The sequence below is a fragment of the Danio rerio genome, chromosome 4 (assembly GCF_052040795.2).
Source record: "Danio rerio strain M-AB ecotype USA chromosome 4, GRCz13ab, whole genome shotgun sequence".
In the NCBI taxonomy this organism is placed as follows: Eukaryota; Metazoa; Chordata; class Actinopteri; order Cypriniformes; family Danionidae; genus Danio; species Danio rerio.
The window spans coordinates 44,973,041-44,988,770 of record NC_141024.2 but is presented as its reverse complement, the minus strand read 5'-3'; the positions used below and the strand labels follow the sequence as shown (position 1 = coordinate 44,988,770).

The following is a 15,730-nucleotide window of genomic DNA, read 5'->3' as shown; positions in this document are numbered from 1 at the left end:
AGTGATCTCCTTAGGTCTCTGGAATTTTTGTGAAGTAGCACACAATTCTTAAATTCACAAACCCAATTTTTATTAATTCACAAATTGTCTTTTAATTTATGAATTGTTTTTGCAAATGAATAGAGCTGTGCATGGATTAATGTTATAGAGTTTTTTTTATCTATTTTTGAGACTGAGAAACTTACATTTGAGAATATTACATTTACATTTAGTTGGGAATGGGAAGACATTCCTCCAGCATGAAACAGTCAATGAAAAGGTTTTGGAAAGTGATTTATAGCTTGTGCTCACTCACAGATTGCAGGCTTCTGGAGGGGATGTTGACCTTCAGCAGTAGGTGGAGGTAAGAGGTGGCAGAGTCAGTGATTTTAACTTGATTTGAGCCTTGAACAGTAACCAATGCAGAGATAAAGAGAGGAGTTACATGGGCTCTCATTGAAGACCAAATGAGCTGCAGCGTTCTGGAGCATCTGTAGAGGATTAAGGGTGCAGGATGGGAATCCAGCTAGAAGAGCACTGTTGGAGTGCAGCCTTGAAATAACAAGAGTTTGCACTAAAAGTTGTGCTGCACGATCTGTTAAGAAGAGTCACATTTTTCTGATGTTAAAAGTGCAGATCACCATGATGGAGCTGTGTTAGCAATATCCTTTTTGAAGGAAAACTGATCATCCAGAATCATTTTTTACCGAACTACATGGGGTAATTGTAGATGATCACAGCTGGATTGAAAAATTTTGTTCAATGTGTGGAGTTCCAGGGAAGTTGATGTAATAAGCAAATGATTAAACAGTTGGTGATGTTTTTTCCAAGCCGATATCCTTCAGGCAGTTTGATGTGAGTTAAACATTTGAAAATTTTGTTGAAAACAGCCCTTTGTAGGGTTTTGGCAATAAATAGAAGGAGAAAAACTGGTCTGTATTTTTCATCCAATGACGTTAAAGGAATTTGAATAGTGAGCTTACCGAGGCCTGTGTAACCCTGCTGGCCCTTCACCAACCAACCTGCTCCAAGCTGAGATCAAACTGGCGACCTTCCGCACAGCAGTTGCTCTAACAAGTAGGCTAAAGACCATGGCCTCTAGTGTCTGTCGCCAAATCCAAATCAAATCACTTTTATTGTCACATCAGCAGCAGCACGTAGGCTGTGATGAGTGAAAAGCATAAGTGCTGGGGTCCGTTCTTTGTACCTAGCTTAAATGATCTAAGATGATTTGGTAGATGCTGGATCTTTTAATCTTGATAACTGATCTCTCGCTAATTTGGTTCTTCAAACAAGTTCGTAAATCAGATTAGAATGTCTGGATAAACTGATCTGAGATCGCTGCATGTGTTGTGAAGGACAGATCTATCGATCCTCGAAATCATGATCAGCAATGCAACGATTGGCTGATGGCACAGCAGCGTGATGACATCATCTGAGTAATATTCAATTATCCATGTGAGCAAAATTACAAAAAAAAATTTGCAGTAAACGATTTGTTAAATATAACATGCAATAACTTTTCACATTTGTTGTGAGCTGCAGGCTTTACACTTTCATGTGTCAAGAGTATTCATCATGTATTTCAATGCATATCAATGTATTTAGTTCTACATTTAGCAAAGACTTTCTTTATAGCCATTTTTTAATCGCTGTATGGAATAACTGGATGTTTACAAAAGCATTTTGATAGTGGTAAAGGCATCTGCAACTTTTGTGAAGCATAATCACTGGCATATTAACTGTCAAAACATATGACTACATTAATGTAATATTTATTTTTTTTAAAAGTCACATATTCTGCATTTCTATTATCATACACAATTTGTACTAAAGCGATCTAAAAAGTTATTGTCAATAAGTTTTCTCTTTGCTCCACCAGGTGGCAGTCTTTGTACTTTTTGATTTTGAGGGTGCAGACTGCATAAGTTTTATTACAGTTTTTTACAATGGCTATGACACTTTTTTCAATACATTTAACAAGTTTGCTAAACTCTTAACGCAGCAACACACCTAAAATACACAACTGGCAAAACAGTTAATTTTAAGCTCAAAATCACACATTATAAACTAAACCTCTAAACTACTTTTCAAAATACAATAATAAACGAACACACTACACCATGTCTAACAAAACACTGCAAACATGTTTCAAAATGAAATTATTGTTCAAAACACTAACACATGTTCTCTTCCAACATAAACATTCAGTCAATCAGAACACACTGACAATAAAAACACTATCATCAGCTGACATTACAGAAACTGCATTAGTTTATGTGCCAGCTCTGCCCTTATATTTGAAGTCTCGTTACAGTTTTGTTTTGTTGGGTTAAGTAAATGCATGCATTTTCTTTCGTTTACGGCAAAAATTCTATACAAAACATAGAAAAAAAATTGCTTTATAAAATTTACAGTTTATGTAAAAAAAATACAGACACAGAATTTCTGCAGTACAGACTTTTTTGCAGAAGGACATCAGTGCAAACAGGAAAAGCACCACAATTATAATAAAATAACAAAGTGATCTTCTATACTGCCCGGTCTTTTGCCACATGTTCTCATCCACATTATACTTGATATCTTCTGAGGCCCGGCACGGTAACTGTGGCCCTTTGGCCTATTATGTTTTTCCTACGTTGACATCCCCAGCCTTGTCAACATTCAAAATTTCATGTGGTACTTGATTGGCCTCTAACTTCATGACTCTCTGAAAGTAATTAGACACAGTGTATGCAAATGCTGTACTGTATATGTACTGTATGTACTAATGAACTCCAGGTTTAAAGAGTAGTTTACTGCAAAACACACTGTGTATAGTACAGTAATGACTGTATTGCATAATCTTACATGGACGTATTGGTGACAGAGTTTTTTGATGCGCTCACTGTTCCTTTCAAATACCTCAAGAGTCCTCTATTAGAACATATGATCATGTGATTGGAAAAACCAAAACAAGACATGAGTGTGCTTTCTAGATGGGAATCAGCTGTCATATATATATATATCTTTTTTCAGTTGCCAATGAGAAACAGCATATTGCAGTTGTATAAATAAATAAAGAAATATATATATATATATATATATATATATATATATATATATATATATATATATACACATACACACACACACACACACACATTTATTTATTTATTTATTTATATAACCGCAATATGCTGTTTCTCATTGGCAATTGAATAAAATACAGGGAATAAACTTGTGTTTCAATTCACAATTAGAAAAGCTGTTCCTTTTGACTTTATCCTATATAATTTCTGTTTAGAACATGGTGTTATCTGTTCTGACATACTGTGTTAAAGCATTTGTAAATTTGACTGTAAAATTACATTGTTTTGTTCTGGGTTGTGCTTGTGTGTAAAAGAAGTTAAAGCATTTTAAATTTGTGTTAACTGGATGCATTTTCTGTCAAAACAACAAGAAATGTGTTAATTGTATAGCCCACGAAGACGGATGTTGTGCTAACTGTGTTAAGAGTTTAGGAAACTTGTTAAATGTATTGATAAAAGTGTCATAGCCATTGTAAAAAACTGTAACAGTTTATACATAATACCCAGTTACAGTTTCTCATGATTGCTAACACACTAAAATTAAACTTTTCCTAAAATTAGCAAAACCGTACAGTCATGGAGCAAAACACAAGGCTAGATCTGCACAACTGTAAGCACATTGTCAGCTTCACACTTTTTGCAAAACATTACACACAGTCATTTGCAAATCACTAAACACACTTGGATGCTTTTGACACAGAAATTTTTCATAATGGAATTTCCTTTCAATGTCAAAGCAAAGGCCTTCAAATGAGCACACACATGAACTATAGGTCAAACACAGCCATCAGGTGTGCACACACACTGCTGCAAAACTGTAGACACACCAATGAGCTGTAACCACAATAAAAGAAGCAATATAGGTATAACCATATATGGCATACCAAAATGTTTATATCATTTGTATAAATATTACCATTTGGAATAAAAAGCTATAAATAAGAAAGGTAAAAAGCACTTAATTGCAAATGAAACATAACTGAGGATAAGTGAAAACACTGATAGAGAATGAATAGGTATAATAAAGCAGGAATAAGTGTACGCAATGTGCTGCAAACCCTTGAAGCAGACGCAGACGCGACGCAGACGTCACGTTTAAGCAGCGGAACAGTAATGTGGCAGACAACATGTTCGGCAGACACAGACGTCACATTTGGCAGACGCAGACGTCACGTTCAGCAGACGCTGAATCTGCCTCGTAATAAAGCTTTAGCTGCATCCCATAAGATTATAGGACTTACTTCCCCATTATCATTATTCTTTAAGTATAATTTCTGATTTAATTTGGGCCACTACTTCTGTTTTCCCTAGTATACTTGTATTTTGCCTGTGTCTGTCCCTGCTAAACATAAAAAAATCCTACTGTAAACTGCATGGGGTGAAGAATAATAGGAGTATTCTCGTTTTGAGGGGTGAAGATCTCTCCAAACATGTAATACTCCAAGATCTTTTAATGAATTCTTAAAACTTCTTAATTAAGCCGTTTTAATTCTTTTATTATTGGAAGTGTGCTTTTGTTGGTTATGAACTATATTGAAATCATCTGCACATATTGTTATTCCCTTAGTTTCCATAGCCAAAAGGTTGATAATTGTATTGAACAGTGTTTTACTGCCAGGGGGTGCATAGATATTTACTAAAGTGATTAATTGTTCATTTAGTTTTCTCTGAAGCAAAATATATCTGCCTTCTTTATCTGATATCTCTTTTAGCAACTCAAAATTAAGAGAATTATGTACTGATATTGAAACTCCCTTTTTATTATTTTTCCTAAAAGAACTATAGAAAGTTTGTGTATATCCAAATTTTTAAAAGTTTATTACGTTCAGATGGGGAAAGGTGTGTTTCTTGCAAGAATATGATTTGATTTTTTTCACGTTTTATTTTGGCTATAACCTTACTCCTTTTAATTTGGTTATTTAACCCATTTACATTTAAAGATGCAATTTTAACATATCTTTGCATAGTAATTTCAGAAAGTTAAGTTGGCAACCTTTAGAACTAACAAAAATGATAATAAAAATAAACAAAGAAAAAAGAACATTGGCTTTCAAAGTTGTGGACCATATTTTACCCAGCAAAACCCAGCTCCAATCCTGGGGAGAAGGATTTATTCCTGCCTCTTGCAGGGGCCCCTCATTTCTAACATACAAATGTAATCACTTGTCCCCGGTCTTTTTTCTTTTTAACTCAGATTATTAAGTTAAGTAAATATTATTTTAAACAAAATGATTTCTATATCCACTCGAGGATTCCAACCAACTAGGAATCATGAGGATTGTTCAAATACAAAATGAAACATATTCAGTCCAGAACAACGTAGTTTTTACCTTTTAAATGACTCAATCGAGAAGAACACATATTCAAACAAATTGTAGAATGGTTAGAGTTCAAGTATTTCAGCCGAAGTCAGTTCGCACTTATAAAGTAGTTTGAAATAGTGTTATTAGTAAGTTGTGTATCGTAACAGTGCCTCCGCATACCTCTTTAACGTTAACAGTCAGCAGTGTTTCTCAACAGTTAATCTTCATTCGGTGTTTGTCTCTGAAAGCTCTTCAATCTTTCCCGAACACGATCAGGAGCGATCCGTCCAGCTCTTAGCCACTGGGTACGGCGTGTCAGTCTTTCTTACCATCGACACCGGGGGTCTTTGGATACCTGCTGCGTCATCGTCACATCCACCGTATATCCTCTCTTATTCAAGTCTTTCGTAGCTTCAGCCACGCTTTCGTAAAGTTGTGGTCCTGTCTCCCAGTGTATTCGCATTTTGGCTGGGTAGGGCGTCTGAAATCTGATTTTGTTCTCCTTGAGGACTTTTTTTACTTCTTTATATTCCTTCAGTTTTGCATTAATCTCCATGGGGAAATCATGCGCAAAGAAAATCGGCTTGCCATCGTGTTGCGGTTCATCTGTGCGCTCTCTGTACCCGCAGGTCTAAATTGGAGTCCAGTGAGAGCTCAGTTTTTAGCAAAGACGTGATGAAATTAATCATGGAGGTCCCTTCTGCTCCTTCTTTAATACCGTATATTCGGATATTATTCTGTCGCGATCGGCCCTCGAAATCTGTGACCTTATTCTGCATCATTTTTTGCTCTTTCAAGGTGTGCAGTAAGACGTCCTTTAGTTCAAGGTTTGCCAACTCGAGTTCAGTTATTCGCTTCTCTGCTTCATTCAGTCTTGTGCCATGTGACTGAATATTTTCAGAGATGCCTTCAAGCTTCTGTTTTATGTCGCTTTTCAGCTTGTCCACTTCTGTTTTCATATCCTTTTTCAACTCTTCTTTGAATTGGCTGAATTCTTTTCTTAAATCCGTCTTCAGTTCGGAGATATCTCTGCTGAGTGCTCTCACTGCTCGCAAAGTTTTGGCGCCATGTTCTTTCTCAGGTAGGCCTAGCTTGTCGTTATCAATCCTCGTCTCCTTTTCCTCCTCGCTTAATTTTGGCTTTGAATTCCCCTTTTTAGGTTTTGCCCCATTCATTTTGAAGTCATCAAGCGCAAAGCTCACTTGAATTGGTAAAAGTATAGGGGCTTTTTGAACACCTTGACCGGGAGAGTACGTTCTATGCTGCCATCCTATCGCTCACCCAACCGGAAGTCCTGGACTATGGCATTTATGTATGTATTTGCAGCTATTTTCAGTAAAGGTGACATAAAATTTTGCAACAACATCCTTCAAAACCCTGAGAGAGTGCGAGTAAAAGAACTTCCAAGGAAGCACCAGGCCCTCTCAAAGGCCAGAGCACACGAGCGACAAGGATGGGATTCGAACCCACGTGTACAGAGCACAATGGATTAGCAGTCCATTGCCTTAACCACCTCGTCAAATATTTTACTTTTTTGTCTGGTGGAGGCTGGACTGTGGCACAAATTTATAAATGTATGTTTCTGCAACTATTTTCGGTAAGATGACTTTCAGTTTTGCCACATGAACGACAGAGCATATGAACGACAAGAATGGGATTCAATAGATTCAGCCACCTCGTCATGTATGTACTCACTTTCCTGATGGGGGCTGAACTATGGCATTTCTGTATGTATTTGCAGCTATTTTTAGTAAAGATGACTTTAAATTTTGCAAACTTCAAAACGATAAGAGGGTGAGAGTAAAACACCTGTCACGAAAGCACCGGCCTCTTTCAAACGCCAGAACATATAATCGACAAGGATGGAATTCAAACCCACGCGCGCAGAGCACAATGGATTAGTAGTCCATCGCCTTAACCACTTGGCCAACTTGTCATGTATAAAGCCATTTTCCTGATGGGGACTGGACTATGGCATTTATGTATGTGTTTGCAGCTATTTTCAGTAAAGATGACATAAAATTTTGCAATAAAATCCTTCAAAACACCTTCCACGGAAGCACCAGGCTCTCTCAAACGCCAGAGTATACAAGCGACAAGGATGGGATTCAAACCCATGCGTGCAGAGCACAATGGATTAGCAGTCCAATGCCTTAACCACTCGGCCACCTCGTCACATATTTTCCCTCTTCTCTGGTGGAGCCTGGACTGTGGCACATATTTGTATATGTATGTTTCTGCAACTATTTTTCGGTAAAATGACTTTCAGTTTTACCATATGAACGACGGAGCATATGAACAGTAAGAAAGGGATTCAATGGACTCGGCCACCTCGTCATGTATGTACTCACTTTACTGATGGGGGCTGGACTATGGCATTTCTGTATGTATTTGCAGCTATTTTCAGTAAAGATGACATAAAATTTTGCAACAACATCCATCAAAACGATAAGAGGGTGCGAGTAAAACACCTTCCACAGAAGCACCAGCCTCTTTCAAACGCCAGAACAAATGAGCGACAAGGATGGGAAATGCCAACTGACCCAGCTGAGGCTTGAACCAGCGTTTTTCTTGCTGTAAGGCGATTGTGCTACCCACTGTGGCATAGCGTCACCGACATTGAAATGAAATGTTAGATTTTATATTGTTGAAAAAGAGATCAATATTAAAAAATGTCTATATTAAATGTGAAATATATTTATTTGTTTACATGTTGTCAGTGAAACACTTTTCAGTGTTTATTAAACTCATCTGGTCATCGTCTATTTCTTTTAAAGTCTTTAAATTTAATATTAAGCCTTGAAGGGCAAATACTTAATTTAATTTATAGGGCATATAATTCAATAAATATGATTCAATAATTCATGTAAAGCATAAAATGTCATAAATATTAACATATTAATTAGATAAAACTAACATCTGCACTGGAAAAAAAATATATTTAGCCCAGCTTTGTAAGCTCAATTTGAACAAGAAAAATATTCATCCTAAAACATGAAATAAATGTTATAGAAACCAAAATTTTACTTTCTCAAGTATTAACATATTGTTACAACACCAACTTATACATTTTTTATTGTATTTCTTGAAAAGTAAAGCTTCAATGAATGATTTGGCAGATAGAACCTCATAATTCCAAGTAGAAAATGACTTTTCAGAATGAGAAGGTTTTATCTACATTTACTGTGTTTTTTTACTCCAATTTGTAAGTGCAAAGTAACTTTGTCATGACAGAGACCCTAAGGGTTCTCTAAATGCAAATGATCAATGTATGAAAGAGAAATGCTACACACATGTTGTTTGATATATGGAATGCAAAAACTTTTAAGCTCAATATCTCAAAGTCATTCAGTACACAGATAGAACCTTATAATTCTAAGGTGACGATTTGCCAAACCTATTTTACACAATCTCATTTTGCTTAATAAACAGTTTTGTCTTAAAATGTAATCAAAATTCTCTAAATTTGGACTTTTCCACCAAGCTCTCAAATTTTGCCATATTTCCTTCTTTTCGATATTGGAATATAATCTTTTCCAGTACTCTTCTGCTTTGGGTGTTACAAACACGTCTTTAGATAAGCAAGAATAAAACATTTTCAGTATACCATCTTTAAAAGCATATTGATTTTCTTTAAAGTTAATCACCCTTCCTTCATCGCTGTGCATTTCCAATTTATTTTTTCTCTTTTCTTTCCATTCTTTTGGTGTTGTTAAATTGATTTTCAATTACTCTTTTAGTTTCATTTTCATAGTTTTCTATTTTTGTACCTATTATTACTTGCGCCTGTACATAACCAGGTATCACTTCATATAAAATATCTTTAATTTGCTTTATTCCTGCATTAAACCATTTCTTATAAAAATAGTGTTATTCCCTTCTTTAATGTATTCATTTAAAAACAGCTGTTGCTTTAAAATCTCTTCTTTACTAAATGAACAATCAATATGCTTTCTAAAATCTCCCCATGCTTTGATAACCTTTTTATAGAATTCTGGAACTTTATTCATCATATTCTCTTTGGGTTTCATCCATAATATATATTCTTGTATTTCCCCTCATTTATTTAAAAAATATCTTTATCTTCCTCCCACACTAAATTCCTTGTTTCATTTTCATTTTTACCAACCCTTATACCTAAAATTTTCATATCGATTTTCTCCTCTTTAAATTAGATTTTTTCTGGTAAAACATTTATTTTTCCCATTCTCATGTATTTAGGATTCGATATGAGCAACAGGACCTTTGATGCCAGCATACTGTGTAGATAAGCATTGATCAAGTCACGCTTCTAAGGTGTGGAAGGAATCTTTTCAATTGTTAAGTCTCCATTCATTGCCACAACTACAGATAGACCTTCTGCAGTTGTCATCGATCTATTTAATGTCTCCTACATGACATGGAGTCCAAACTATTGTGTTGTACTGATGTCTACACCTACAACAACCATTAACCAAAACCTCACAGTAAACTGTTGTGTTTTAGCAACATCTACACCAACCATAAACCTAAACCCCACCTCACGGTAAACTTTTGTGTGCCGTAAAGGTCTGCACCCACCACAACCCTACACTTTGCCTGCTTGTAAAGCCAAGCCATGGAGCCTGGATAGCTCAGTCGGTAGAGCATCACACTTTTAATGTGAGGGTCCAGGGTTCAAGTCCCTGTTTGGGCGTGTAAGGCTCTTTTTGTGGAGCCACAGCTTATGCCGTTGAGCTGTCGCTTGCCGAAAGATTTATCTGCATGCACAAGTGTACTAGACATGAGGACATGGCAGGCCAAGCAGTCTTGTAGTCGTGGTTGAGTGGTTAAGGCGATGGACTTGAAATCCATTGGGGTCTCCCCGCGCAGGTTCGAACCCTGCCGACTACGTCCAGGCAGTGCGCAGGATTTAGTTTGCGACATTCCATGATTGTTTGTAACTCCATTCTTTCTTGGGAAAAGGGTTGTGCTGGAAGGGAAAAGCACCAAAGATAAAATGGCAGCGCATGCTAACTGACTGCTCTGGGGGCCTTCCATTTTTAAAGACATATGACAGAGAGTTAAGGGCCAGTGGCTTTCCCGTAGCTCGTCGTGATCGTATAGTGGTTAGTACTCTGCGTTGTGGCCGCAGCAACTCCGGGTCACGGCAGGTTTTTCAAGGTGACAATGGCATTGAACTCTGTGTTGCCATCCGTAATCTCCAACCTCCTTTTAGTGCAGGCTGTGCTAATGGCACTTCCTGAATGTTTACGTTTCCTAAAGTGTGGAAGACTAAGGATTCGATATGAGAAACAGGATCTTTGATGCCAGCATGCTGTGTAGATAAGTAGTGATCAAGTCACGCTTCTAAGGCATGGAAGGAATCTTTTCAATTGTTGACTGACCATTCATTGCCACAACAGCAGAAAGACCTTCTGCAGTTATCATTGATCTATTTAATGTCTCCTACATGACATGGAGTTCAAACTATTGTGTTGTACTGATGTCTACATCTACAACAACCATAAACCCAACATCAAAGTAACCTGTCATGTTTTAGCAACATCCACACCAACCATAAGCTTAAACCTCATCTCACGGTAAACTTTAGAGTTCTGTAAAGGTCTGCGCCTACCACAACCGTAAACCTTGCCTACTTGTAAATTACTGTTGTAGAGCCCGGACAGCTCAGTTGGTAGAGCATCAGACTTTTAATCTGAGGGTCCAGGGTTCAAGTCCGTGTTTGGCTGTGTGATGCTCATTTTGTGGAGCCACAGCTTTTGCCGTTGAGCTATCACTTGATGAAAGTTTCCTCTGGATGCACAATACGTGTACTAGTCATGAAGACATGGCATTTCTGACAATCTTGTAGTCGTGGCCGAGTGGTTAAGGTGATGGACTTGAAATCCATTGGGGTCTCCCCGCGCAGGTTCGAATCCTGCCGACTACGTCCTCTAACTTTTTAAAATTGCAGCAGTCATCAAATGTTTGCATTTCCATTGTTTCTTGGGAAAAGCGTTGTGCTGGTAGGAGGAGAAAAACAACAGCGTGTTCTCACTGAACAGAAAGGGGGCATATCACAGGGAGGAACATGCCACACAAGAGCTACAACGGCTGTCCAGTAGCTCGCCGTGATCCTATAGGGGTTAGTACTCTGCGTTGTGGCCGCAGCAACCCCGGTTTGAATCTGGGTCACGGCAGGTTTTTCAAGGTGACATCGGTGTTGCCATCAATAATCTCCAACCACATTTTAGTGCAGGCTGTGCTAATGGCACGTCCTGAATGTTTACGTTTCCTAAAGTGTGGAAGACTAGGGATTCGATATGAGAAACAGGATCTTTGATGCCAGCATGCTGTGTAGATAAGTACTGATCAAGTCACGCTTCTAAGGCATGGAAGGAATCTTTTCAATTGTTGACTTGTGGCAATTCATTGCCACAACAGCAGAAAGACCTTCTGCAGTTATCATTGATCTATTTAATGTCTCCTATGAAGGATTCGGATTTCTGTTTTCCAGTACATCTCATCATGGACCAACGTTTATCCTTTTCATCATCCTGTTTCTCAGTATTTAACTGTGAATTGATTTTAATTAATGAATAAGTTAACACATTGCTTAATATAAGAATGTTCAGTGCATTTGCCTGTCTCTTTATACCTATTTTCAGGAGCCAGCAAACTAGGTCAGAGGTCATGGAGACCTTGAGTGGAACTGAGGGCTGAGGACTGGAAACAACTGTTTCTATTGTTATTTCTTGGAGTTAATACTGTCTAAAATGTCTAAAGTGATTTTGCTATAGTTTTACGGTTAAATCTTTTAAAGTTATTCTACTTTTTATTCAAGATAGACTTTATGTAGTAAGAATATAACTGCTTGAATGTAGATTATACCAGTTTTTAACCAGTTTCGATAAGACGGCTTACAGTACAGTCAGCCTTGGATAAGAAACAGATTATACTTTGTGTGTGTGTGTGTGTGTTCTATTTGATTGTTGATCCATTTCACAGGTCTGGAGTCAGCTCTAATCAGTCTAAAGGATGTCTGACATTTATGTTTAGATATTGTTCAGAATTGTACGCACGAACCTCACGTGGAAATGTTCCTAGTTTATCTGTGTTTTAACCAATCAGGTTAGAACACCAAATATGTATGACACAATTAATGACGTTATGTGAGAGTATAATTGTTATTGATTGGTGATTGTAAGCAGAGCGGCCTAGGAACTCATTGCGAGTGTTGAAGCTGGCTTCTGCGAATGAAACTGCAAACTATCTTCAGTAAACTTGATTTATTTATTTAAATCTCTGACTCTGGCTCTTCTTCATCTACCAGACTGGTCATTCTTTGGGTTAAACTGTAAACTATCCCTAGAGTTTTGGTGGAGGATGCGGGCACTTGTTTACTGGTAACACCATTGATCAATCAACAAAATGAAGGTAGGAAGATTTAAAAATTATAGACTAGGGATTGTCTGTGAAGTAGTGGGTAGTAACGGAACGCTGCTGGTTTTTTCATTCAGACGTGAATGAAAGTGTTGGTTTCTCATTTAGATGTAAATGAAAGTGATGGTTTCTCATTTAGACGTAAATGAAAGTGATGGTTTCTCATTTAGACGTAAATGAAAGTGATGGTTTCTCATTCAGACGTGAATGAAAGTGTTGGTTTCTCATTCAGACGTGAATGAAAGGCACCGGTGGATTCACAGTAATTTGTGGTAGATTTGTGTGGAATCCCTTAGCGAGCTGGTGCATTTTTGCGGTACACCTATAGTGATAAGTTATAAGTGTAACAGTAGTTGAGGGGTGTACCTCGTCCTTCACCCAGAGTTAAAATACTCAGTTGATGGGTGTGTTTTAAGACATTCTCGGGGATAAAACTTGGACTGGTTTTTATTTAGTAGTGGACTAAATTAACCCGAGAGTGTAATAAAGTTCCACCACTGATATCTAACTACATCACAGACAAAAGGCATGCCATAAGAATAGTGTAGGTCAGATAATTAGGGAAAGAAATAATTGAATAAAAATAACATATAACATTATAATAGAGCTCCATATAGATAGTAGTGGCCACAAAAGTCAGACAAGATACCTAGAAATATCAGTGTGAGGTTGATTGATCAATGATGCACCAGGAGCAATCCCAAGAAAATTATGACCCTAACTGGATTGGACCGGACTGGACAGTTTGCACTTCTTGGGATGGTTTGCAGATTCAACAAGCAGAAGCCAAGCGCTGTTGGTAAGATTGCCCTCTCAATTTCTTCTTGCTTTTGGTGTTGAACTCTGATATAAAAAGAAATAGGTGACAGCAGAATGCAGTAAATGCCTCAGCTAAGCTCTCGGGTATAAAATTATTTTAGAACTGATTTTAAGAAAAAAAAAAGTATTCCTTTGGCATTTAATGGTCATTGAAAAGCTAAAATCTAAATATTGAGGGGCTAGTAGCAAAAATTAAGCACAGAAACTGACAGTAACATTATGGGAATAAAGAATAGCTTATGTTTTGTCTTAGAAGATACGATTCTGTGTGCCTGCACTGTTATCTTGGTTTAGCCCTCACCATGAGCTTGGTTTTGGCTGTAAAAATAACAGAGACATGTCTGAATAAAAATGTGCCATGTAAGTCTGTGCAAATAAGCAGCTTTATGGTTGGATATATATATTTTTAATAATATATATGTAACATAAATGGGGGTTTCAAATAATACTTTGATGGATGCAGTTAACCCCTGAAAGATCTAAAACTATTGTTGACTGTAACAGCATTACTTTGAAAATGCATTTCAACTCTGTTTTATATGTTTTAGGACGGGCTTGAGTAAAAAGATTACAATAAAATTATGTTATTGAGGTTAATGTTATGTTTAATTTATGTTTTAATCTAGTAAACAAGCATTAACAGTTCTGGATTGCTCAAAACTGTCTTTTCTCTCTCATTAGATGTCAGCTAACGTCTGTTTCACACCGCAAGCATCAGCGGCGCGTGAGCAGAGCGTGAGCAGCGCCTGTGTTTTCGGCATCCATGTTAACAGATTAGAGCTTTCATACCGCACGCAGCAGCAGCGATAGTTTCGGCGCTGGGTCTATTTTTGCCGCGCTGCTCATGCTCAATTAAAGTGACAGTGCATTGATAATGACCAAAACACATTGAATGACAGTAAAAAGCACAATTTTACCCAATAAATGCGTTAATAATGTCAAATGGCTTATATATAATCATTCAAATTAACTTAAAAAAATTAAAAACGGCAACAAACATTTATTTAGGCCCGAACTACAAAACCAAATGTAAAACAATTTTAGTATTAGTTTTGCTTAAGTTGCACACTAGTGTTGTAGGAGAGGGGAAATAGAATATATACGGGATTTGTACTCCATAGCGAAGTGTATTGTGGGTAGTGTAGTTCGACATGCATGCTGGATTATTTGAGCTCGCTGTGTGCTGTGCAGCTGAGCAGAGCAAGAAAGTTTTAATCGGCTTTGTTTTATGTTCACTCGAGTTATTCCTACCAGGAGCTGTTTGCACTGTGAATCTGACAACACAAAAATTAGTAAAAGAAGGGCATGCATTGGTTACTTTTGTCCGTCTCATCCTCTGCACGAGCTTGAATTAACAAGCTGTTATTCTGCTGCTGGACATCACTGAAGCGGAGAAAGCAACTAGTTTGATCATGTATAAATATCATAATAACTATATTGAATAAATATGATTATAACTAGGTCTACAGCAACCTGATAATCAAAAAACTAATGACATGATATCACAGGTGATTGTCTTCTGACTGTAGAAGACATGGGACCCCTCCTAAACCCCAGGGCGTCTACCCGAAAAGGGGGATGTTTAATGTGAAAGATGGTGCTGGACTGGGGTGATGCTCTATTGGCCTAAAGCATCCTTAGAGGGGAACTGTTTGAAGTTACAGTAATCTGCCTCAGTGGCCCCGTCCAGACCTGATCACGAGAATCCTGCCTTTATTGAGGACATGTCTGTCCTTGGGACAAGCATTAACGGACTATGCCAGGGTATGATACCCTGAAGGAGATGATTGGTAAAAAGTTAATGGCAATGGGCTTTCGAGAACCATTGGAGACAGTACAGTTTCTTAAAATTTTACCAATATCGATGTGGTTGGCTGCTTTAACAGCACTAGATATTTTATATGTCTGAATTTTAAGAATGCTGAATTCCTGAATGTGAAGCTGAGATTATTTTTTACTGATGTGTCTGATTTTTCATACTATTTTACTGATGCAGGTCCTTATGCATGGCAAAGGACAATTTCAAGATGGTGTTGGCTAAAGATAAAGACTGGCTGTGAGATGGTTTGGATAACACAGCTGAATGGAATTAAGCAGTTAAGATAAAATAATTACAAGAAATTCTCTTAGTCTTTAAATAATTCCAACTGAGTT

At 37.4% G+C, this 15,730-nt stretch overlaps 4 protein-coding genes and 4 non-coding genes across 14 annotated transcripts in view; 6 read left to right on the top strand and 2 right to left on the bottom strand.

Annotated features, from left to right (window-relative positions):
* LOC148681268 (uncharacterized) overlaps positions 1-15,730 on the top strand; it is a 482,092-nt gene that overhangs the window by 72,708 nt on the left and 393,654 nt on the right. The window lies entirely within an intron of this gene.
* The window catches only part of LOC141377041 (uncharacterized), a 441,555-nt gene that overhangs the window by 106,987 nt on the left and 318,838 nt on the right, over positions 1-15,730 (top strand). The gene's annotated exons all lie outside the window — the stretch shown is intronic.
* The window catches only part of LOC148681379 (protein NLRC3-like), a 134,468-nt gene that overhangs the window by 62,681 nt on the left and 56,057 nt on the right, over positions 1-15,730 (bottom strand). The gene's annotated exons all lie outside the window — the stretch shown is intronic.
* LOC103910934 (uncharacterized) overlaps positions 1-15,730 on the top strand; it is a 492,719-nt gene that overhangs the window by 457,657 nt on the left and 19,332 nt on the right. The gene's annotated exons all lie outside the window — the stretch shown is intronic.
* Positions 7,208-7,289, bottom strand: trnas-acu (transfer RNA serine (anticodon ACU)). The gene has a single exon. It is a non-coding gene; the product is annotated as a tRNA-Ser (tRNA).
* trnak-uuu (transfer RNA lysine (anticodon UUU)) lies at positions 9,956-10,028 on the top strand. Its single transcript has one exon. It is a non-coding gene; the product is annotated as a tRNA-Lys (tRNA).
* On the top strand, positions 10,144-10,225 carry trnas-uga (transfer RNA serine (anticodon UGA)). The gene has a single exon. It is a non-coding gene; the product is annotated as a tRNA-Ser (tRNA).
* trnas-uga (transfer RNA serine (anticodon UGA)) lies at positions 11,183-11,264 on the top strand. The gene has a single exon. It is a non-coding gene; the product is annotated as a tRNA-Ser (tRNA).